The sequence below is a fragment of the Panthera tigris genome, chromosome B3, assembly GCF_018350195.1.
Source record: "Panthera tigris isolate Pti1 chromosome B3, P.tigris_Pti1_mat1.1, whole genome shotgun sequence".
NCBI classification, from domain to species: domain Eukaryota; kingdom Metazoa; phylum Chordata; class Mammalia; order Carnivora; family Felidae; genus Panthera; species Panthera tigris.
This window is the reverse complement of record NC_056665.1, coordinates 82,512,978-82,539,363: the sequence shown is the minus strand read 5'-3', so window position 1 is coordinate 82,539,363 and position 26,386 is coordinate 82,512,978. Positions and strand designations below refer to the sequence as shown.

The 26,386-nt window shown below is 38.2% G+C and overlaps 1 protein-coding gene across 1 annotated transcript in view; it reads right to left on the bottom strand.

Moving 5' to 3' along the window:
- Positions 1 to 26,386, bottom strand: part of NPAS3 (neuronal PAS domain protein 3) — an 868,317-nt gene that overhangs the window by 503,110 nt on the left and 338,821 nt on the right. The window lies entirely within an intron of this gene.

Sequence of the window (26,386 nt, the reverse complement as noted above, 5' to 3'; positions counted from 1 at the left end):
TAATGAAATATATTCATTTGTCAAGAAAAACTAGAAAATACAAAAAAAAAACAGAGCAAAGACCATCTTATTTTCTAACCACAATAAAAAAAACAGAATGGAAGGCTTCATTCTATTCATGAATATCCTATTTAAGGAAACGCTTCTTTTTCTTGGTCAAACACTTTAACGGACACTTGTGAGGTGAGAGTCTATAATAAAAAGTAACTTTAAAATCTTTGAAAACGGTAATCTTTTGCCACCTAATTAGTTTCTGAAACTCTTCTAGCTGATCCGATGTCCACACCTCACCTAGCCACTACCCACGCACCAATACATAAGCCAAAAGTGGCAGACAAAATATGCAACCACAAACACTGACTGCACACATTGGGTATGGCCATCCATAAAGTACCAGCTAAATATCATCCTGTTCCAAACTAACATAACCAACTCAATACCACATCCTTTAAAAGACTTTCAACTTCAGAACTGAGCAAACAACTGTGAATGGCTATAACCATGGCTTTGAGAATCATGGAAACTTGACATTTTACAATTTTTTTAAAGAACCGTGTGCCAGGAATTGGTGTTGTTTAAAACCATTATTCCAAATACGATGGTAGCAGACACACACACACACACACACACACACACACACACACAGAGTCAGGAGATCTTAAAACTCTGGGAAGCATCAAGGAAAGATACCCCCATACCCCCCAAAAGCCTCATATACTACTGCATGAAATTTATAAATGGCATTATTTAGCTGTAGTTCAACGTTTTGCTGCAGCTATGATTAAATTACTAGCAAAAGTGAGGAAATAAGAAACTCTATCATTTCATTAAGGTCTCTATCTCTATGAAATCTTATAGCATAAAACAAATCCTTAATGACAATACAATCCCTGTAGATAATCAGAAGATTTTCACAGTAATAAAACAGGTTGGCTCGCAAAACATCCTATGTTTGGTTCATCATACGATACTATTTAGGGTATATAATCTTGAAAGGGCAATCCGATAATCACACTAGAAGCAATTTTGTACGATACTAGTGCTGAAAAGTCAATTTAACTTTCCAGCTTTATAAGACTTTGTTATTGCTATTGTTAATTATTTCTCATTTAATGGGAAATTGGCAACAAGGTCCCCGACTGTCATTTTAAATCTGCAGTAATATCATGTGAAGCTTTTCGTCCTTATTCCCAAGTCCTGGATTATCAGAGTTAAATGGCAGATCCGGCGTTACAAAAGCTCAGGGGCAGGCACTGTTACACAAATTGCCAATTCAATTAACAGTGTGCAAATGCTCCACCGGCAGACTGCAGGAAGGACAGCCATTTTGGCAAGTGTCATTCCTAATTTATCAAACTGTCAAACCTTCCACTCAGGTGCCTGCGGTCACTGTCTGCTTCTTAATGCTACGTTGTAAAAGCTGCAGGAACCATTCTTGTAGCTTGACAAGGCACAATACTCAAAACTGATTTTAAAATCAAATGTACAGTTGTCTTAATTATTCTCAGTATAAATGATGTTTTAATTACAAAAACAGAGTGGGAATATTAAATCAGGATTGAATACTAGGTTTACATAGAAAGAAGAGAACTTGTTACCTGCCTGCCTTGAGAAGTAGCAAGGGCAGAATAATTTATATGAGGATAATTTAATAAGCCACAGCATTCTTTCATTTTACTAAAGAACTGCATAAGCCTTTTGTCCCCCACAAATGTATACAGTATTAATTAAAAACATTTTTTTCAACATGTATTTATTTTTGAGAGACAGAGAGAGACCAAGCACGAGCAGGGGAGGGGCAGAGAGAGAGGGAGACACAAAATCTCAAGCAGGCTCCAGGCTTTGAGCTGTCAGCACAGAGCCCGATGCAGGGCTCGAACCCACGAACCGTGAGATCATGACCTGAGCCAAAGTCGGATGCTTAACTGACTGAGCCACCCAGGTGCCCCTACAGTATTAATTCTCAGGGTGAATTGGGTGGTCAACTTTTCTCCCCCTAGTAGCTCCTATGCTTTTGAAGTGATAGTGAGGAGTCACTAGCCAGCCGTGCTTGTGATCTTAAATAGTTGTTTCTCCTCACTCCCTTTCCCCTCATTCTATGTGCCCACATTTACCCGAGTCCTCATATAGCAATGCCCCATTCAGACTCTGTAAGGAGCAAAACATACAGAAGTATTACCATCTTCCATGCACTCATCACTTTAACAACTATTAACTGAACATTATTACGCTCTATGCCTCAGAGCACAGGGATTGACTGGACTCTTTCAGCCAAACTTTTCCTCTGCTCCTTATTTGACATTCTTCAGATTCAACAACCACCACTTTTCTCAGAGTGTCAAGATACCCAACACGGAGGAAAGGGATTGTTGTCATTACAAACTAACTTGTTTCTTCTTTTCTCCACAAACATTAATGAATCCTCTGCAAAAGTTGGGAGGGAAGGTACAAAGGGTATGGATGGAATAGGTAGATAAATGAGACATTAGTTCATAGGTCATGAGGCTGTTTAAAAAGAGATCCAGGAGAGACCTTTGGGTGAACAGCCTTGGAGAGCCTGCTGCATTATGGAAGCATTCCATCAGCCAATAATTATTAAACAGCTATATGTGCCAGGTGCTATTAGAAGCCAGTTAAACATCAGTGAGTCAGGCATGGCCCTTGTCTTCGAGAAGCTCAGTTTTGGTAAAGAGAAGTGATAGCAGTGTCCACAAGAAAGCAGGCGACACTCTAGTCTATAGGCATAACTTCTGGTTCAAGTTAGGTCAGAAAAATATTCTATGATTTTTATCGAATGGGTCATATACACAAATATGTAGAAAGTATCTTCACGTCCATGGTCAGGACAGAACGCTGCCTGAGGGGCAGGATGTCTTACTGAAAAATCTCTTCTGTACAACTGGAAATTTCACTACTACTAAGTCACTCCAATACTATGTTTTCAGTTTTCACCTATCAGAGTTTTACTCTCAAGGATTAACAGTTCATAGGAACTTTGAGTTTGGGATTAGATAAACACATGGAGAGAACATAGGCCTACAGGAATGTAAATTTAAAAAAGCTAAATGTTTACCAAAAGGGCAAAGATGAGAGGGCCTCAATGACACTCAGCCTTCTTTAAAATTTTGTGTAAAAAAGTTTTACCTTTATATGTACCTATGCATATATGTGTGTGTGTGTGTGTATACACACACACACACACACACACACATATATACAGCATACACATACATATAGTCTACAGTTATACAGGGACATAATTGTTCCTCAAAAATGCAAAAGGCAGATCTGAATACCATGCATATAATTTCGCAGCCAGTTTAAAGATTAAAAAATAAAGCCAGCCATTATGGTTCCATTACCATGACTGCATCAATCTGGGCAGATGCATTTAATCAGAGGGTAACGATGGAGCTGAAGGGAGTCAGAAGCACTTCAGAACATCAAACCCACTGACACTGCAGTTCATCAAAAGGCACCTTGATATTATCACTACCAGTAATTTTCATCATTCTTGGTCATTTAATCAATACACCTCTCACCAAGTGTCTACTGTGTCCATGGCACTATATTGGGGAGTCACTATGTGAGCATCACTATGTGCTCAGAGGTCTTGTATTTTCCACAGCTCGGTAAAGCAACCCCATTTCTGCAAAGACCAGGCTTCCTTCTCAGGAAACCCAACTGGCTCATTCTCTACTCTCATAGGTTTGTCAGCCACCTATGGGACACCTGCTCCCTTTCGCTTGTCTAAATCCTATCGGTTTTTCAAGGCACACAATATAATTTTGGATCATGAGAGTAGTAACCATGCTGGGTTTTGCTTGTGTCTTAGGACGTTCCAGTTGTTGGATAGTGTTATCTATATACTGACTCATGTCTTATATATCGCTCTAAAGAAACAGTAAAATAATAATAGTAATAGGGATTAGCATCAGGGACTTACATTTACTGAGCACCTACTTCGCGCTCGGCTGTCTTTTACGAGTTTTACATGTATTAACTCATTGCCATACACATACAGGTTGGGACAATCATCTCTATTTTACAGTTGAGAAACAGAAAACTGCCGAGTCATCTGTTCAAGGTCACCTAGTTAGGAACTGACAGAGCTAAGAGTCAAGCCCATGCAGTCTGGTTTCAAAACCCATGCTCTCTTTTGGCTGTGTTATCGTGGCTATGGACGTAAATTATATGAACCCCCAAACTTCCCCAAGGAGAGGGTAAAGACCACATTGTTCTACTCTTATTCATAATGAGACCAAAGAATCTGTATAAAGGTATGCTTCACCCAGGTTCCTCAGGAGTTACTGGAAAAAGCCAAAATGCTTAGAACACTCTATTTTCCATCTTTTCCAGCCTACACCACCTCTTGAGGATAAATTCCATCCCATTTTGAATCCCACTCTATTGGTCAACTCTAGAGTATCTACCAATCTCCACAATCTTGCCTTGAAGTTATTTTGAACTAATTAAGCAGGATGGGCTCTAATCATTGGTTGATATTCCTTGCTATCTATTATTTACTTTTATTCCCCCATGAAGCCTGATGTCTACTAGGAAGTCTTTTACACTAAAATTTAATTACCTCTTCCACCCTAGGGGAGGTGTGCAAAACCCTGATAACAAAATAAATACACGAAGGTTAAAGAAACTCATCTTAGCGTGGTGCTTCACATCACTCTGAGAGGTGACGTTCTCTGCAGTTTGCAGGAACAAGGAAAACACTGGGCGTGGAGACATAGCTGGAGAAGCCAGAGGACGTTCTAGCCCTTCTTGATTCAATCCTCCAAACTGTGGTCTCTTTATCTTACTGGCAGTTTATATATCTGACCATCTATCTCACCACTGATCAACCAATTAACAAAATGCTAATCAACAAAGAATATGCTTTGTTTTCCAGAAAGAAATGAGATTAGTTTCCCCAATTATATATGGTAATCAGTCTCACTAGATTACATCTGCCTCATGCATGTATTCAACATGTATTCTATGTGTCTCCCTTTGCCATGTGAAGTGCCTTAGGTGACACAGATGTAGACATCACAGTTTTCGTTCTCACCTAGCTTGCCACTTACGTGGGGAGTCATATCCTATCTGTGCCCACACTCTCCTTTCTGCCTCCAAAGGCATGTCATCTCTGAGGAGATGTGCATTACTTGAACCTCCAGTGATGGCCCAGCTAGTCTGTATCTGTCTCTTGGATGCCCTGTTACCAAAGGAGTCTTGCTAACAACAACCCTGACCCTTCTCCCAGTTAAAAACCTTCTAAGGTTTTCACTGACTCCTGAAATGTACCCTTTCTAGGCAGTTGCTCCAAGTCAAAATTCCCAGGTGTGTGTCTTACTCTTCCCTTACACATGACCATGCTCCAGCCACACTGTTCAGCTCTCTCACCTAAGCACACAGTGGCCTTTTTTCTCCCCAAACCTGCTTTTCCGCCCCTCCACATTCTACCTTTCCCTTAATGGCTGCTCCAACCCTGCCTTCTCTGCAAAGTCCCTCCTGATTGATGAGTCAAAGTTGGAAGCAATCTCTCTTTTCCTTCAACTTCATCACACTCTAGCTCTACCTCCCATGAGGCATTGGTCATATCCGGGTTTTGATTCATTGTCAGCAAACATTTACTGAGTGCCTGTGATGAGCTATGCACTGGTGATTCAAAAATGAAAAATAAAACATTCACAAAAAGCTCCAAATGTATCAGGAGAAGCAGACATGTATACAACTAACAAGCCAATGTGACAAATGCTCTGTGTGGGGTTTCTCAACCTTGGCACTATTGACATTTTGGGCTGGGTATAATTCTTTGTTGTGCGTGGGAGGGGGCTGAGGGTAGTAGCGTTCCTGTGCATCACAGGATGTTTAGCGGTGTCCCTGGCCTCTACCTATTAGATAGCTGTGACAGCCCAAAATGTCTTCAGACATTGCTAAATGTCTCTTGGGGGCCAAACTGCATCTAGTTGAAAACAACTGTATTACAGGGTGTCACTAAGTGTGCTGGAGATATACAAGGCAGGCAGGCCTGGGAGAGGTATGTCTCACGAGGTGGTAACACAGCAGGACCCTGGGAGGTGAACGACACCTGAGAATGAGGGTGGTGTGGGCATATCAGGCCTTAGTGAAGGCATGGAAATGAAACAATGATGTTCCCGAGGATCTCAGAATGGAGGCTGTATATTAGTGGTACAGAAGGAAAAGGAGGCAGGGCTTCAAGTTATAATACATTCACTATACAGTATCTGATCAGTATGGCTGTAAACTAGAAAGGATCTCAGAAACTGATGAGGCCTATTTTCTTTTTCTTTTATTTTCCATGGGAAGCATAAATAAAGAGGAAAGAGGAAAGCCAACTTGGAGTTGAATTTCTCCACTCTGTACACTTAGGGTCAGCAGGTTCTTAACCCCGTGGAGCCTCAGCATGTGTCAGTGATTCCTTCTTTCAAGGCTAAATAATATCCCCTTGTATGTATATACCAGTTTGTTTCTCCATTTACCTGTCAATGGATACTGGGGCTGCTTTCATCCTTGGCTATTGTGAATAATGCTCCTGTGAACACAGTTGTATACCTATTCCTTTGCGACTCTGCTTTCAATTCTTGTGGTTATATACTCAGAAGTAAAATTACTGGATCATATGCTGAGGCATGTTACTCCTGAATACTTCAATATGCAGGACCTAAGAATGAGGTTATTCTGTTGTGTCCCTTTTTTTTTCCTTTATGGGTTAAAGGTTCAAATTATAGTAACTGTTAGCTGGCACCCAGAATTTGCATTCTAGCCCTTCCATTCACTGGTGACAGAACTTAAGCAAACTCCTTAGCCTTGTTAAGCCTTGGTCCCCCCATCTATAAAATGGGGTAATAAGAATGTCTCCCTTATAGAGACGGGAACACTGTAAGAAAGCAGCACAGAAAAAGCACACAGCCCAGGGCCTAAGAGAGGGTGTATGTTCTGAGAACACAGAGGCTGCTGTGATAAAATATTCCTGCCACAGGGCAAACTGGTGTTGTTTTATCATGATAGCACCAAATAGGCATTTGCTATGCTCTTCACTCATCATTTTCAGATGTTCTTAAAAGGGAAAGCTAGAGTCTTCAGGATCATGTTTTCTTTTTCAATGTAACCTTGTTGTGCTTAAATCCTCCAGCAAGATGAGCATTCTCTTTCCCCCAACCCCTTATTCCTACACAGAAGCTGAAATCCAGTCAAACTTGAAGGAGGATGCTTTTGTAGAATTTTAGAGGGAACTTTAGAAGTGATCTAATCGAACTTCTCATCCACTTATTTCCCACACTTTGCTTGAATAACCACATCACAGCTTAGTTCCTTCCCCTTCGGAGGTCTTAGTATGACGGCTCTTCCTCAGACTAAGTCAATAACTCCCCTTCTAGCTCACTCCTGTGGGGACTCAGGAAGGGACTCCTGCTTTAGATTAGAGAGCAAGCAATTGACCTCTAACATCCCTTCCAGCTCTAAGAATACATGACATGCTTTCTTTCTGCTAAAGCATGCACAAGAGAGCCTGCAACTTTTTTCTAGTGATAGTTCAAGATTAGATGTGTCTCTCTTCATGACATTTAACAGCCTAGATGAGAAACAATGCAACAAGGGCTTGTCTGATGTGAAACGGATTGAATTTATTTTATTAGTTAACACTGAGGCTATGCGGTTGTGCAAAGTAATAGAGATTCCCATTTCCAAATGGGAAATTCTTCAGGACTTTAAAGTACTATCTCAAGAGTTGTCATATGAGTTTATGATTCTGCACGATCCCACAAAGCCACCCAGCTCTCATGTCATCTGCCTTGCACTATTAAACTCGGGTGACACCACAAATAGAAATCTATCTGCTGTGTTGGTCGATACATTTTCCACTTGCAGGGTGATGTATATTTTAGAATAGAACTCAACACATAAACTCACACATGAAAAAAAAATCTATCGACTTCATTCATTTCAAACCTGTTATGCAAACTTTGAATTACTGTGCTAAGACGTGAGGTACAATTCTGCAATTAAGGTAACATATATTAACAGAAATGCTCAGTGAGCTCCTTTCATTTAGATGATTCTGGCAATCACTAATTCTACTTAAAAGACTACAGAAAAATTTAAGTTCATTTCTCACATGGATGTATTCTTTATATTTTTTAATATAATTTATTGTCAAATTGGTTTCCATACATCACCACCCAGTGCTCATCCCAACATGAATGTGTTCTTTAAAACTGCAAAAGGAAGTCATCATTTTAATTTTTCCAAGATACCGGTGATCCACATTGAGATTAAGTGAATAAACCACGGATTGTCAGCAACTGGTATCAGTTCTATCACCAAAAAACTCTCGGTCATAAGTGGGGACCTCGAGGCTCTTAAGTCCCCTGCACAGCTTTCACTTCTGGAGTTCTCAACAAGATTCAAAGGGCAAGTATCTCTGGTCACTCCTACTGTCCCCACTCCGACTCCATGGCTTTTTCCACTGGCCAGTCTCCCTCTTGCAACTATTCTACCATATGTGAGCTCCCTTCATCCTCAAACTTCTCATAGAATATGTATCTTACTACTTGGTCTAACTTAGAGCTCTGCCTAGAACTCCTTGCAAAATTCTGCTTCTCTTAGAACCCTCGTAAAAAGAAGCTACTTGTCTTTCTGCTACTACCCTCCTGTGCTCATGTGTTCATGCACACACATGCACACACACACACACACACACACACACACACACACACACACACGAGAGTGTGCACACTTATCTGCTTAGTAATACAATTAGTTGAGCATCCCACTACTGCCAGACCGTAATTCTTCTGTTCGTGCAAAAATCCTCACCTGAAGCATACAAGCCTAATTTACTATTACTGTCTTGCCTGGTCACAAATTAACATTCCCAGCATTCGTTAATGATTCCATCCTCAACTTTGGTACATAGATAATGCAATCAAGAATCTACGTATTGCTCAAAAGCCTAAAACTAGTACGTATCAACTACTGAAATAAAATTGTAACTGTTACATATTTTTCATGCATATTTTCATATTTTTCTTAAATTGATCTACTATTTCTCATAAATTCCAGGTAGGTGATTATTTCTTGGCTCCTTGACACAAGCCACCAATATGCCTTTTTTTTTTTTTTTTTACTGCCTCTCCAAGACTTTTTCTTTATTTTTATTTAATTTATTTTTTAAATTTACATCCAAGTTAGTTGGCATATAGTGCAACAATGGTTTCAGGAGTAGATTCCTTCATGCCCCTTATCCATTTAGCCCATCCCCCCTCCCTGTTTTTATTTTATTTTTGTTTCCTTTCCCTTATGTTCATCTGTTTTGTCTCCTGAAGTCCGCATATGAGTGAAGTCATAAGATTTTTGTCTTTCTCTGACAGACTAATTTCACTTAGCATAATACCCTCCAGTTCCGTCCACGTAGTTGCAAATGGCAAGATTTCATTCTTTTTGGTTGCCGAGTAATACTCCATTGTATATGTATACCACATGTTCCTTATCCACTCATCCATCGATGTCATCTTATAGTTTTCCTGTTCCCTTCCTATGTGCCAATAAGTCCAATTATGTCTTCCATGAAGCATCCCAACACTAGCCTACTGTGAACTTTCATCTTTCTCTCCATATCCCTTTAGTATTTACATACAGTGTTTTTGCAACATTACCTTGCCATTTCACACTGTAAACTTGTTATTTAGCCCTTTCACTGAGTCTTGTTCTTTGCTAGCAGGTTATAAACTTGATGAAGGGATGGGTTGTGGTTTCTATTTTTCCTCTGTTTTGGCCAAGTATTTACCAATAGAAGCCATAGGATTAAAATGAATGCATCGAGATGTTACTTTTTTTGTTTTTGTTTTAAAGAAGGCTTTCTTTTGCCACAAATTCTTCTTGAGTTGGTGAGCAAACCAGGACAAATTTTGCTAAAGGTTAAACAGTAAAGTTTCCTGGTCATTTAAATTGTGTTAGCACTGGAAGTCTAGGTATTACTGAAATCCATTCAATATGCTTTGTCTTGCATCCTGCTGGACGCTTAACTATTCATTATGCATAGAGATAATTTTCTATATGTAGATGATATTCTATCACCCAGAGTATGTTTTGCACATGCATTCAGAAGCCAGTGGGAAAGACTAATTTTAAATAGTAGTCACTACCACTACAACATACGGATTCTTATGATGTGTCAAGTACTTCATATATCTTATCTCTGACTTATTTCACAGAGGAGACAATTAAAGGTCCAAGAGTTCACGTAAGTTGCTCAAGATCACACACTAAGAATGGAAACTAATATTTTACCTCTGTTCTGTGTGATTAAAAAACCCTGTTCTTGGGGGCACCTGGGCGGCTCCGTTGGTTAAGCTTCTGACTTCAGCTCAGGTCATGATCTCACGGTTCATGAGTTCAAGCCCTGTGTCAAGCACGGAGCCTGCTTCAGATTCTGTCTCCCTCTCTCTCTGCCCCTCCCCGGCTTGCTTGCTCTCTCTCTAAAATAAACATTAAAAAAAAAAACAAACAAGAAAACAACCACCCTTATCATTTCCAGTATGTCAAATAACAGTAACAACTAACAAATTTTGGAAACCTGTTATTTAAAACAAGTGTTTATATCAGTATGGATATAGTGTTTATCTGATTTTCACTGAGTTTACATTCCATGTTTGGGCACACTATTTAAATTTACCTAAGATTTTACCTATCATCACCTAGGAATCTATAGTCAGACACTTATTTATAAAGTGGCCTTCTAGGTTCAGTCAAATATGCAATACTGTGAAACCCAAGGGGAATAAAAAAAAAGCAGGCAACAGTCAAATAACATAAATCAACAACAAGAAAAATGCAGTACTCCAGGCTATCTATATTGGAAACACTGCCTCTGTAGACTTTGAATAGAGTTCAACAAATTGTGGGTAACGTTTGAGAGGTAAAAGAGAAACAATGCTAAAGAAATTTTTTCAAATATGACCAAAAGGAACACTTAAGTAGAAGTATCATATCACAATTATAGAGACTCCTATTGTCCAAAATGAAAAGAGGGCAACATTCTCTGGCATGATGACTTTAGTAACCATTTAGTATTTAAGGAATCATCCCCAAAGTATAACACGGTGGAGTGATTCAAGTGGCAAGTGCTGATAAAGTAAGTAAAGACAGGGATCACACCAAGGAATTACAACTGGCCCCTCAGTTGTAACTACCCACTGATGTCACAGAAACTGATGGCACACACGTACACTAAATTTTTGTTATAACGCTGTTGCCATTTTATATTCACCAGACCTTAAAGATGAGAGCACCTTATAGCAAGGACTTCTGTACTTCAGTAACTAACACTGGCTGGATGAGGAGCGGGACAGACATTTCATTTACAAATTCCACCACTGGGAATTGTGCTACAGCGAGGCGCGCTGGTAGATGGTATCTAAATACTTATTCTGACTGGTTTTGCTCTTAGAGGATCGCTTTAGATGGCACTGTGATTCAATAAACCACTGGGATACAGCATTAACTCTCAGTGTGTTAGAACTTGAATATCCATTCATATTACAATCAGGGGATTCAAATGATAGATTGTTTCTGGATCAGAGTTTCTCCAGTCAAGAATATTTTTATCTGATGAGAATGACTATTTTGACTTTGAGATATAAAACCCATAGAGATACTAATTCAAATACATTTAATCTGATCTCCATGCATTCCGACACTTCACTGCTACATCCTAGCTATTCTTTATAGGGAAAAACTTATTGTACTGCCAAAAACACCCCCTGCCATCTCGAATGACAAGAGCATTCATGCATTTTCATGAGCTCATTTCAGGACAGGAAAGCAAGTTCCACAATCCCCAATAAACACATTAAGATCTAAAATGTTCTAAATGGATGCTGTAATTAAAGGACCAACCACCACAATCCTATATATAATGACCAATAACAGGAAATAATAAACTCAAATGTCTAGGAGTTAATGAAATTATGAACGGATTCTCCTATCCCCCCAAAGTGGTGTGTGTGTGGATATGTGTATCTAAGGTTTTTGTTTTCCATTTGATTTTGGTTTACTTGTCCTCACAGCATCTAGTAAACATACTAGGTATCCCACATACATTCGAGTACGGACTTTCACTTCAAGGACAGGAAGAAGGCGTAAGTACAGGCTAAGGAAAATGTACTTGTTAACCTGTTCCATAATGTGTAATACTGATCAAAAATAATGCTACAGATATGATCAGGTAATGTAAAAGTATAAATGGTATTTCTATGGTCAGTAACTTTAAGCAGTAAAAATGCCAACTCAATGTTGCAATTTTTTAATCCAAATAGTAATTGGAATACAGCAATTTCGAAAAGAACAAAACACCTCTTGGTTTTTCTAAGCCCACAGGTGTCATTATCTAGCTGAATATTTCACACACATATACACACACACATACAATTGGGATTTTTATCAGCAAAGCTGTAAAGAAGTGTGAAGAAAACTGTAAGTCTCATTACAAATGCAACCTAGGGAAGAACATCTAGAAATCCATCTATGGACATCTAGAGGTAACTAAGAAAAGGGCCAATGCTACACACACAAAACACAAACGGAAAATAAAAATACCAAGTGCCAATATTAATAATGAGTAACAACGACAGCAATTTTCTTAAAACTGTTCTTTTCTGAAAAGGCCTTTGGCTGATTTGTTAATAATAGCTCAATATTCGTCCATAACGTTACCCACGTTAAAATGCGACCACAGTTCTGACTGCTGTATCTCGACGCACCGAATGCATTGTGTGGTGCTCTAAGGCGGTCCTCCCCTCTACACCATTCAAAATGAAGTCTCTGGAACATAATCTTCTTTGTGTTATAGCCCAACCAAATTATTCAGTCTTCCCTAAGACACATCATGCCCTTTTACCCCTTGATGCTTTGGGATGTATATACCCTTCTTCCACTGTCTCCCAGATGAACTCCTATTCATCCTTCCGGATCCATCTCAGATGTTACCTTGTTTGTGAAGTCTTTCCTGACTCTCTCAGACTAAGTTATACCCTTAGCACTTACCCATGTGTATTAATAATCATTTGTGTGTCTCTTACCACCAGGCTCAATTCCTAGAAAGCAGATATTGATTTTCATTCTTTTTAATGTTCAAATCTGATATGGCTCCATAATAATTACACCATGAGAGTTAGATGGATGGGATGGATGCACACATGCATGAATAAACAGGTCCTTGTATTTCAATCCACATCCCGGTATTGTGACTTTGATGCTATAATAAGATTTGGTGCTGAATTATCTATCAGCTGTATGAACTGAATCAGATGGTACAAACTTGGTAATATTAAAAAGACCTACTGCTTCATGGCCTCTATGATTCCAATTTGAACTTGGCAATATAGATTGAAGGCTGTACCTGATGTATACCTAGCACTGGTGCCTTACAAAGAGAAATCATGTTTATGACCAATAATATACCAGATCACACTTATACACAAAACGTATTCTTTTGTAAATATGGTTTATGAGTAAACAAAAACCATAATCAATATACAAACTCAGACATGCAGGCTTATTGCACTATCCCTATGACTCTCAGTATGTACATGATTGATATTTGTATTTCTGGTTTTTCTTTTTCCTATTATTATTTCAAAATACTAAGAGCCCCTTGCCAAAGAGTAGCTAAAACAGGACAATGACAAAATTCCGAAGAATACACTCAAATGCATTAAGAGAACTCAAAAACATTCCGAGACATCCCTTACAGCTCAATAAATTTATCTGCCTCTTGTAGGAAAAACAGCAATTGCATCTCAGAGATCCTGAGTCAGTTTTGTGTTAGCGTTCTGCAAAATCACATGCTAGATGGGGCACACCTAAATTACCGAGCCCTCATCACTGAGTTCAAAATGTGATCTAACTGACTTGCAGACTAGAATTCAGTGAAAAAGGCAAAGTACATAGCAATCCTAAGAACACAAGCAAAGGCCTGTAAGAAAGTAGTAAGAGATAGCTATTCTTGTCTATACCGTGGTGACTCTCTTTGAAGCATTTCTTTGTAGACTGTACATTTCATTCTACCGAATTTCAGTCAACTCCATGGTAGACAACACCATCCGTCTTATTTCATCTTTTTAACAAGGACTTGATGAGGTGACACAGGACTGATTCTTAAAAACACATTACCTGCTATGTGAGGCATTGTGTGACAGGAAGAACCATCTTAGTGACAGGCACCTGACAGCAGATTTGTTGATTTCATGGTCACTTCATTTAAAGTAACAACAGGGTGAAATATGCCATCTGATAATCTGTTTGAATGTTGACTGTGAAAAGCACCGAACATTTCTGCCAGCTCCCACGACTACAGAATCTGTTCTTCAATGTGTGAGGGTCTGTCTTCCTCTTTACTCATTTTTATCAATTCTCCACTCCCATCCCCTCTTCCTTCACAGGAAATCCCCCAGTAATTTTCTGGAAATACATTATGCAGGGAAGTTTGGTGCCAAGGATAAACAGCTCTCCTTCAAGCCACATTTTTTAAGATGCTATGCATTATACAGTTTGAGGCTGCTAGCTGAGAAAGAGAGAACTGGGCCACTCTTTCGGACGCCCACAGGCTACCTTTCTAAAAAAAAAGTCGGTGAATATCTCTAAACTCCAATTAGGGGTGAGATGTACATACACAGATATTGCCCCTTTTATTCTCTACACGTTAGCTTGAGAAAAACACTAAGTCCAAGCACCCAAAGGACACATTTCCATACATTTTACAGCTACATCTCTTTCTTATTTCTTACAGTAGTGAAACCAAAACCAAACTGGATCATACCAATGAACTTGAACGCAATGACTCTCCATGTGCCACCTGTCCATCGCATTCCAGCTGGGGATGTGGGTGCTAGAGACATCCTCCCTCTGCAGGGCAAGGACTTCGCACAAGGGAAATAAGCCAGCTCCATAGCTAGCTGAGCAGTAGGCTTTTAACATGCCAGAGGAAGGCAGACTCGTAGAAAATAATTATCACCATGTTAATCACAGTAATAATTTGTTCTTATAAAGCATTTTGCAGTCCATTTGAAAAAATTAAGCAATAAATATGGAATCTTCTAAAGGGAATGAGTAGTTACACTCGCCAGAAGAGAAGCTCCTTTCGAGCGGAACACGCAGTAGAAACATCTAGGTACAGCCCGCCTACCTGAAGAAAAGGGTTAACTTCAGGCTGCTTGATAAAATACTCCAACCTTGTCAGGTATTTAGAAATTACCTCTATCAACCATCTCTCCTCCTAATTGCTTGGAACCACACACCTACCACCCCTCGGCCAAACTTCATGGCGCACATGCGAGAGTTTCCTGGACATCCACATCTTGCAGCTTTTTAAACAGCATTAAATATGAACCAGAAACAGCCCAGTTAAAATTTACACTTTCTCTGAAAGGTTTTTTTGACATATTCAATGCTTGTGAAAGCTGAGGGGCTGACGGCCCTAGTCAAATACAGTTGAGTGAGCAGACTGCGGGACTCCCCACCCTCCACCTCCAGGGCAGGTGAACCGTGACATGGAGGGACAAACCTCTCCTGCCTCTCTGTTCCTTTTCCAGAAAATATAAAAAAGAAAAAGAAAAAAAAACTTCCTTCAAACTATTGTTTGATCATTTCTTTGTTTAAATAAACATCTCAATAGAAGTAGGCTTCGGTAGCTATTGGCCTCTCCGTGGCTTCATCTAAATCTCGAGTCAGTTAATTTCTCACCAAATGTCTCCCTAGGGTGATAGCTGGCTCATCGAAATTTGGGTTTGCTTTTCTTTTTCCTTTCAGTATGTTGTTGTTGTTTTTTTTTTTTATAATTTTCAACAATCCATCTAAAAAACTTTACAGTTAACAGTGTTTACCAAGGACATGAAGAAAAATGCCAGCTATACTTACATGAGCATTGTTTCTTAGAACGTTATCCTTCATAATATAACTCAAGTATTTCAATATGTCTTTTTAATGCATCTATTTAATGCATCTATTTCTTTATCTAAACTCTTTTTAAAAAGCTTTCATCTAAGCTCCCCCGTATGTTGTAGTAAATACTTATTTGTGGTTATTTTGAGGAAGTGCCAACAGAGGAAAAGATCAGCTGGGAAAAGTATTTCAGAAGCATCCCTCTAAACCCAAAATAACAAATGTTCAAGTTCCACTAAATAAGATGTTGTGTATCCCTGCAGGTTTTGATATACATAATTTAAAATAATTATACAATAGCTCCTATAGGAAAGGCTGGCTCTGTTTAGCAGATTTCCAAACTTCATCACGCTCTTCAGAACTGAATACCTGTGAAGCTTCCTGATATTTGGCATTTGGTATAAACTATTGTGTGAACCCAAGCTTCATCACTTCCATTTTCCGCCATCTGGAGGATAGTGAAAATGAAATAAAGACCCAAAAGTGTCTGGTGTTGTTGTTGGGGGTGGGGCGCACCCAAGGTATTAAGTTATTCAAACACCAGTAATGTATGGTATTGCACATTCTCACTGTCATAGCCTTTGTTGAAAAGGATTTCCCTGACCTTTCCTGTAACCAGCAAACAAATAAGCCCTCTCTCTCAGTGGGAGAGAGGCACTGGTCCATTAGATCATTAAGCAGTTCTATTCAGACACCCCCCATTCTCCTGTCCTTGGCCCTGAAAAGGGAACTGGCAGCAGTCCAATCAGTCAGAGAGAAGGCAGGCAAATGTGATTGCGTACAGGATGGCTTGAAATGTCGCAGCAGGACCAAAGTCGAGGAGCAGACAGCACTGAGGGGAGGATGTGGTGCTACGCGAGGGGTAGTGTTCCAACAACGGAAGGCTGGTGTTTCAGTCTGCCAAACAACGTAATGACTCACCCAGGCAGGAAAATATTACCACCATGGGGATATTTGGATCGTCTCAGTCTGAGAGTAATTAGGGACTAAACTACAACAGCATGCTTCAGTGATGAAATGAGAAAATAAGCAATACCTCTGTCAAGTTCTGATTGGCGAGTGGTAAATGAATATGGGCTTCTATCATCTCTGACCACAAACTAGGAACTTGCAGCAGATTGTCAGAATGGGAGACTATTTCTGCATTTTTGTGAAGTAAGAGAGCACACAGATGTGTACACGCACATGCGTGCACACACACACACACACACACACACACACACACACTAAAAAAAACCATGGTGAGGTGAAAAATGTTACAGTTGGCAGAAAGAGTTTTAGGGAAAATCATTACCACAATTATATAATTCATTTCTATAGCAGGCATTTGCTCATCCTGAAGCTTTTTCCATCCCTAATTACACTGTCTGCAAAGGGGGAAAAATGAGTCCAGAATGGCAAATGCTAACAATATCATTTTATTAATAAGAATGATATACTATCTCCAAAATAAAAAGCACATGTGTTTAATGAATTTAGGTAATGGAATTATTTTACTTATTAGGACCAGTTGCACAAATGTAAATTCTCTGGCAAAGAGGACAAATGTTAATTTTTATTTCTTTGTATTTTCAAATTGCGGACAATTTGTATTCATTAGACAACGTGAAACCTCTTTTCCCTTATAATTGTAAAGTGACATTATAATTAAATTGGATCACCTCGGCAGCATCTGCAAGTTCAGGAATCACTTACAAGCTGGCTGGCCAAAGCTCAGGCGCATTAAACCACCAAACAGAGTTGCACATCAATAACCCTTCATTGCAGTGGCCAGGTCAGAACCTCAAGTCATGCAGAGAGAAAAAGATGATTCAGCCTGGAAGACCCGAGAAGGTCAGTAATAAGAATGTCTTCTCCGATGAGCCCTCACCAGATTCTTCCAGAGCCCTTACTCTGAAACCCGAGCAGCCACTTGTTTGACTTCCTTCACCGAGACTCCCTTCCTTCTCCCCACCTCAAAAAAAAAAAAAAAAAAAAAATCATTCATTCTTACAGTACTAGGCTCACCAAATCAGTATGAGGGGCAGACACAAATTATCTCTCTTCTCAATATGAACAACCTCTATTAGGCCAGGTTAATAAACTCTAATAGATGTAAGGGCTAATACAATATTCAGCTATTGACATAAACATAAATATAAATTTCAAAGAAAATAACCTACTTTAGTAAAACTACCTGTGCAATAAAAATTAATGAACTCCAAATGATTCTGCACATCTCCACCAAATTGCATTTTCAGGCTCACATCTTCAGGACATGCTGGGTGGTTTGATGCATTCCCACAATTCATCTTCCTGCTAAGCCAATTTTAATTTAAATGCAATTAAAGGCTCAAAATGAACATTATGTATTAGATAAAGCCCCGAATCTGCAGACTATCATAAATATGATTTTCAGAAAAATTAATTACAAGCCATTAGGGTACAAGTCGTCTTACTGCAAATGTTGAGTTAAATTGCAGAATTAGTTTGTTCGTTCCATTAAATGTTAAATACTGATTTTGAGCTTTGTACCAATTTAATATCACTAGGTCAGTTTATGAGAAAAATGCTATTTATAGATAGAATTTTAAAAGTGTCTTCGCAGGTCTCACTAAAGAAATCCGAGGCACTTTTGGAAAGAAATAAAAATAACCTACAATAGGTTTTGGTCAAATATTAAGAATATTAATTTTCATGTGCTTCTACTTTGCTTCATTATATATTACAGGTTCAATATTCTTTTTATGTGCCAGTTTTTTTTCTCTCGAATAAATATTTCACTTTCATTTTGGCTATAACTTAAGAATGTGGGGAGAATACTACAATTGTGTTTAAATTAAATACATATAATGGTCTAACAAACCAAAAGCAGACAACCACACCCTACCCTAATCCTCGCCAGAATATTTTAAGGAAACCAAGAACTTAACATCCCATACTATTGCTTGTCATGAACATACAAATTCAGAGAATACCAGGTGTACAAGCAGGAGCAAAACTTTTCTTTGAAATTAATGTGTCAATTGGAACATCCGGTGGACATGTTTCTCAAACCGGCAATGTGGTTGTTCCAGGATAATATAAACTCAATGGTGGAAAGAGTTTGGAAAATCCAACGAGACCCTGTAGCATCTGCTGTACTACTGATTAGTCATTCAATCAAAAACATGATAGTGGTATTTTTAAAAGGCTATAGAACATGCATATAGTTGTAATCAATTTCTTCATTTCCAAATACTTATTTTAAAAACAGTTCTCCCACATACTGTTTAGTGTAGTAAACATGTCATCAGAAATACCGACATGATTTTTTTAAATCAAGCATAGCTCCTGACTTTCAAAAAATCAAGTTGTTCATACAAACTCCATTCACTGTTTTTATATTATTTTTGTTTCCCTTAAACAAAAATAATATAAAAACAGGGAGGGGGACAAAACAGAAGAGACTCATAAATATGGAGAACAAACTGAGGGTTGTTGGAGGGGTGGTGGGAAGGGAGATGGGCTAAATGGGTAAGGGGCATGAAGGAATCTACTCCTGAAATCATTGTTTCACTATATGCTAACTAATTTGGATGTAAATTTTAAAAAATAAAAAATTAAATTAAAAAAAAAACCTCCATTCACAGTAAAACCAAAATAGGTTTGGGGAACTAACTTTATTGCAACTATTTAGTTGTAATAAAGTGATTAAAGTCAGTTGCTTTTACACTGATTTCTACAGTGGTAGATATTTCATTAAAAACAGAATTGCCTTAGAAGATTTAGGCAAATTTGGCAAGTAAGTTATTCTAATTGCTTTCTTCTCTGATTAAGTAAATATAGCTAATTCAGGAAGCAAAGCAATTAAGTAATCATTTATGAAAAAAGTAATTACAGTATTATTTATTTGGAATACAATAATGATTCAAGAAAAAGACAATTCATCCAATGGATTAGCCCTAATGCCACACTTTGAAAATCATATACCTCCTTCTCTCTAGCTCTTAAATCCTTCCCTTTCTCTGGGGCAACGTGATTATTTGCCTAGTTACTTATCACCTTTTATCTACTTCTACTTCAAGACAAATCCACACCAATTGCTGGACATTAACAGATAACTGTAAAAGAAATAGTAATCATGTGATGTGATGGAGGTGTTAGCTAACACTATGATGGCCATCATTTTGCAATATACAAGTGTAATGAATCAACACACAGTGCACCTTAAACTTAACACAATGTTTTATGCCTATTATGTCTCAATAAACCTGGGGGAAAAAACATAACTATATATGTCATGGGAACTGAATATCTCCAATTGTCTAGGACTTCTGAAATTCTGACTCCAAATGAGACAGTGAGGATTCCTTCTTCCTTAGTGTCTGTATACATGTGAAATTTACGTAATAATTTTATCAAGCCTAGGAACATTTGTTAAAAGACTTATTTTCAAATAGGGGGAGGTGTTATTATGCAAATTGAAATAAACACACATATGTAATCTCTTAAAGTATTTCCTCTTTGCTTATTATTATACTAAATAAGTCCAGTTAATACCATTTTGCTACTTAGAAATGAGTATTTTAAGCTAAAATATTAATAGTACTAATAATTTCTCCAAGCAAAAGCTCAAAAGTTAACAATAGGTCATTACACATGTACCTCTGAGAAAACCTACCATGTTTTGTTTTTAGTCCAAATTCCTTATGGTTAAAAGGTGACATTAAAAAAAAAGTACAGAGAGAGGAAAATCCAAGCCACTAGATATTATTCAGTCACACACCACATCCTGCCATTTTGGTACACTTGCCATGTTCCATAGTTACTAATATAAGGAAATAAGGGTTGTGTTTGAGGAATTTCTGTGAGTAAGGTTAAGATGACTTTGTAAAACAAGATTCAAAATAGAATAGTTTGAATAATGGTTTGAATAAAAGAGTTCGAATAATTTACCCTCTATCTTTGAAATAACTTAAAAATAGTTAAAAGAATAACTGAATTCAACTGCCATAGAGCATTCCAATCATCTCATCAACTATGGAACTATTATCATTAGTCGAATTTCAAGTTCCACGTTAAATCTTATGGAAGGTTTCCAAAAGTGAACACTGAAGTGGAGCAGCTCAGGGGTTCTCTCAAGACCTTAAAATGATTCATTAAATAAAAGTGAGGATCAAAACTTGATAGTAAATCACAGTTCTTCTTGTTCAATCAATAACTATCTTCTATTGACAACAAAAGCACTAGACCAGTTATTGGAATTGAAGATATGTTACTTTCTTTATTTACTCAACATGACTGTTCTTCCAAAAACAGTATTGTGATACCCACAGGATCTATCACTTCCTTTCCTCAAAGCATCTAACCCTTCATGCTATGAATAGCTACATTGAGACAACAGCTCTTATTTGGTTTTCTATTATTTATTATTTTAGAACACCAATCTACTTTTGCTATATTCAGCAACTTCCACTTTTCATTATTCCCAAAAGGTCCTGGAAAAATCCAGAAAAGAACCTAGAAATGAAAGTACGGTGGACCACTTCTGATTATCTCATCCTATGTAGCAATGTTTCTTTACAAGTGTAATACATGGAGCCTGACCCTTGATCTTTTATAATGTGACTAAGAGTTAGAAATTTACACAGTATTTTACAACATTTGACAACAGTGTTTCAAATGCCATAGGATTCTCAACAGATTTCTTCCAGGAGGTTAACTTTCAGTTGAGTTCTAATTTTCCTCTGTAAATTATAAATCTATAATTGCCTGTTCTTTTACATTAATTATCCTGATGATTATCGTACTCCCTCCCTCCCTCCCTCTCTCTCTCTCTCTCTCTCTCTGTTGGTGTACAACAATCCTACTCACCAATAAAAAGTCACAAGTAATGTCTGGAATGAAGGTTCTAAGTTTCACCACCCTACTTTGAGGATTAAAAAGAGGACAAGCATCTGGGGATAAAGTTCCAAAGTATATCTTGCACAGTTAAGTATAAGTCCTAATGGCCAGAAGTCATCAAACATAAATAGCTTTTCCAGATACAATAGTTGTGAGAAGTCATTTTTATAGGTGACTCAGCTTGATGAAGGTCCTAGATGCTGACCATCTTTCTGATCCTGACAGCAAAGAATATAAAGGTGGTAATAACGGTGAAGAAGCTTACACTCACTTTGAAGCACTACCACACCATTTCAGGACTCTAAAATCTAGAGTATGATTGCCCTATGTGGAAAGAAGAAATGGGAAACAGAGTCATGAAAACTCAGTTACCTCTGCCTACTATAGAAATTTCTCAACTAATCAGATCAGCACTGTGTAGGACTGGCATTAGTTGCCACTATCCCAAGCAGCATATGCAGTAATGCAGATCATCAATGGTAATAAAGGTATTTCTCTGGAACCCTGCTTAACTTTGGGGTACTTTAGTCTCATAAAAGCATAGGTCTATGTCTTGTTTTTATGACTTTCTAGTGTATTTCCAACTATCCTCTTCTAAAATCTAAAAATAATTCTCCCTTTCAGTTTCTTTCACCAACTACTTTCCACAGTTTGATTCACAGACTCAAAACAGTCATTGTATTTCACCACTTTTTCCCATGTTACCATTCATTTCAATTTCATTCTGGCTACCACTGACCCTTGTTAATTTCTGAATTCCCATCCATCACTTTTTGAGTTTCACTCAGTTCCCAACCAAGGGACTAGATACACCATCACTCTTTTGGACCTTAACCTATTCCTTTCACTGTGTTCCGAGGTTTCTCTTTACTACCGTTGTTTTTCCCTTAATAACTCTTTCTAATTTCTTAATAATGACTCTTGCTAGTAGGAAAAAAAAAACGGTTTTTGCATTCATCTGCTTACCTGTTGTTACATTCAAATCCTCCCTTCCTAAATCCTCTTCCAGAGTCTATTGACGTTAATTGAATCATTATTCATTTATTCAACATTTATTGAGAATCCAGTTGGATCCTGAGAATAAGTTGGTGACTCAAACACACATAGTGCCTGATTTTATACAGCCAATAGGCAGACAGTGAGCAGGATAGCGCACCAACTTACATTTACAAATTAGGTTGGAAATAGATCAATGTTCACTTGGAATGGCTGTTGGTCCATTTCTTTTAGATTAAATGAAAAGATACTCGTATAGCTATAAGAAAGTTAGTGCATATCAATAAGCCATGGAAAAAAAACATGGTAAGTATTAAACTACTAAAAATGAACGTGCCTATTGATTTATGACATTAAAAAAAACAAATGCTGTCACATGTTAACACTACTACAGTACTTAGAGAATTAACAGTTTATACTGCTGATTTGTTTCATCCCTGATATTGTTCTTGTACTTGAAGATATCTAAATTTCTTTGCCTGAGAGTTTTAATAATACTACAAAAGCATATAAACTTGTTCAGAAACGTTCATGCAGTTGAATTCAAACCCAAATGACATTTTAACATTCAAGTTGTCCAAGAGCACCCATTATACTCAGCTTTGGGAGACTAGGTAGAGAAGACCACTGACCTGAAGTCTCACGAGATTTCCCACTATATCCCATGTTTGTTAATGTGACAGTAGGATTTTAAAGTTTGTCAAATTTTAAAGTAGAACATACTTTTAAAAAAACTTTATTTATCTTGAGAGAGGGGGAAAAAACCAGAAACACAAGCAGGGAAGGGGCAGAGAGAGGGAGAGAGAGAGAGAATTCCAAGCAGGCTCTGCCCTGTCAGTACAGAGCCTGACTTGGGGCTCAATCTCATGAACCATGAGATTATGACCTCAGCCGAGATAAAGAGTTGGACACTTAACAGATTGAGCTGCCCAGGTGACCCATGGAACATATTTTTTATGCTTCGAGTAGCATGCTACAGAGGTCAAGCTGTGGTAATTTAAGGAATATATTTTAGATACCAATAACGTTATTAAATCTCAGGAATCAACATTCACTAGGATAGTTAGGCTGATATTATACAGTAGTTGTCGAAAGCAAGCTTCACTTTACTAGCCCAACTTCAAAATATGAAAAGCAATAAAAAGCACAACTTGTAGACCTCTGACTGTTTAAGTTAAAATGCAATTTTAAATTCTTTCCTAAATATATCTAGAAATAAGACTTCTACAGCTATCCAATCAAACAACATTTTCCACATATAGAATATTATCCTAGACATTGTTAAAGATGTTCAAGTTTCTAATCAAATTTAAACTCAAGTCTTTGAAAGCTTTTTAATCACACACACACACACACACACACACACACACACACAAAGAAAGATTTCCAAAGTCCATTTTAATTAAGATATCGTGAGTGGTCTTGCAGGGTTACCTGAAATATTGGCACATCTTTTCCTTCTCCAAATTTAAAAATTAACCTCTGTGCACGGTTCTGCATTATCCTAAGGATGACCCACATCTATACTAAACCCACATCTTTTGCCTGACCTATAACTCATGTGCTTGGTACTTACAAAATTACTTCCTACTCAGAAAGTACTATATTGAACTGAACAATTCCAACAATTCACTGAATGGCATTGAATGATGTTCCAAATATTTTCCTAGATCTTAATTTTGTTCTACTCCTAAGGAAAACATGCTCTAGAATCCTATATATTTTATCTCTGTTTTCTCTTCCCCACCCTTTTCTCTCCCTTTCTGACATTAAAGCTCTTGTAACTGAAAGACAGAGAAGATTCAACTCAGCACAAAACTAAGCACACACACACACACACACACACACACACACACACACACACAAAATCCAACTCAGCTCAGAGTTAAGTACATTAGAGGGAGCAAGGGAGGAAGGGAGGTAGGGAGGCAGGCAGGCCTGGCACCTAGAATTTTAGACAATGTTTTATTGAGGGACTCAATATCAGCAAGATGGATTTTTCTCTCCATCTTCAGGTCTCTACCACTCTATGAAGTGGTAAGATGGCTGACAACCCACAAAAGCCTCATCTTCTCAGGGTCAAAGCCAGAGAAAAGTGTGTGTGTGTGTGTGTGTGTGTGTGTGTGTGTGTGTGTGTGTGTTTCTATTAGTCACATCAAAGGGCTCATATGTCTATTGCTAAACCATTCAACAAGACATAGCCAGGGGCATCCAGAGCACTCTCTGGAAAAAGTGAATCACAAATCATTCCCGATATCACAAGTGCAAACAACTCTACCTAACTTCAGGGGTTTAGATGTAGAAGGATAGTAGCCTGGAGGAAAATTGTTAACACAGATATTAGGAGGAAAGTAGATGAGTATCAGGTGGCCTAAGTATCAGGTGGACTAAGTAACACATTCACTATGATACTCCAACGTAATGTGGTAAATGCACATCGAACTATGGTGACTACAGAAATTCCCTATTTGGGCCTTAGGGCATGAATCCACTGGAAAGGGTGCTAGCGGACCTGTCACTAATTTTCATTTGCATAGAAAGCACACTGCTTTTATTTAAATTGCATACCATTTGGGGTAACTGGGGGGGGATGCGATTTATAAAAGGAATATAGGCTCCCAGGCCACCCCAAGAAGCAGTCACCATGTGGTTAGGATTGGGCAATAGGAAAAGAAAGCAGGATCATTTCTGTTTCTGTTTTTCTCATTTTTCAAAATCTAGGTATCATGCTTAGTTAAAAAATGCAGTCAGATTATAATTAATATTTGTTGCTTTTGTTCATTTATATGGGGAAAAACTTCATAGCTTAGACAAATGGTTATTAAGCTATATTTCTGCCTATACACTATCTCCCCACAATCCTTTAAAATAAAGAGTGTTGTGTCTCTGCACTTGGCATAGACTCACAGATCAAGCATGAAGGACAGGACGGAGCTTGTTATGAGGAAAGGGGTTAGCAAGAGGTAGAAATAAACATATTCTTTGTTCTCAACATACTGATTTATTCATATGAAGTAAACTGGTCAGTGAAATTACAGGAATTTCTAAAACTTGTAGATCATTGCTAAGTCTTGAGAAAGAAAAACGTCACCGAGGAGCAGTTTGGGAAGCTTTCCCTGAAACTTCATCAGAAAGAGCTAATTGGAAAAAACAAACAAACCAAAAACACTGAACATCTGGGTGGGTTAGTGGAAACCACAACAGACTTTTCACGGGAGGAAGTGCCTCAAATATATTAATAACCAATTGCTCCATCCACTGCACAATGTGTGATTAACCCCTAGTATGTAAACCGTTACAAAGCCATTGTGAAAGGGGGGCCGCAAGGGACTCATCTGAAGCCACCCGGAAACTTGGAACAGTTGAAGCGACACTCGCCTTGATAAATAAGGCTTCTCTTGAGGCACTGGCGGCACAAGATTCCGACACCAGCGAACTAGCGAACTTAGAAAGGCTCTCCTGAAAGAGCTGGAAATGTCAGTGCTTCCATTTCCTCCTAATGTAAAGATTCTTTCTATATGCCAGCAGCAGGGTTCCTGACAGCAGGACCAAGGAGAACCCAAAATATTTA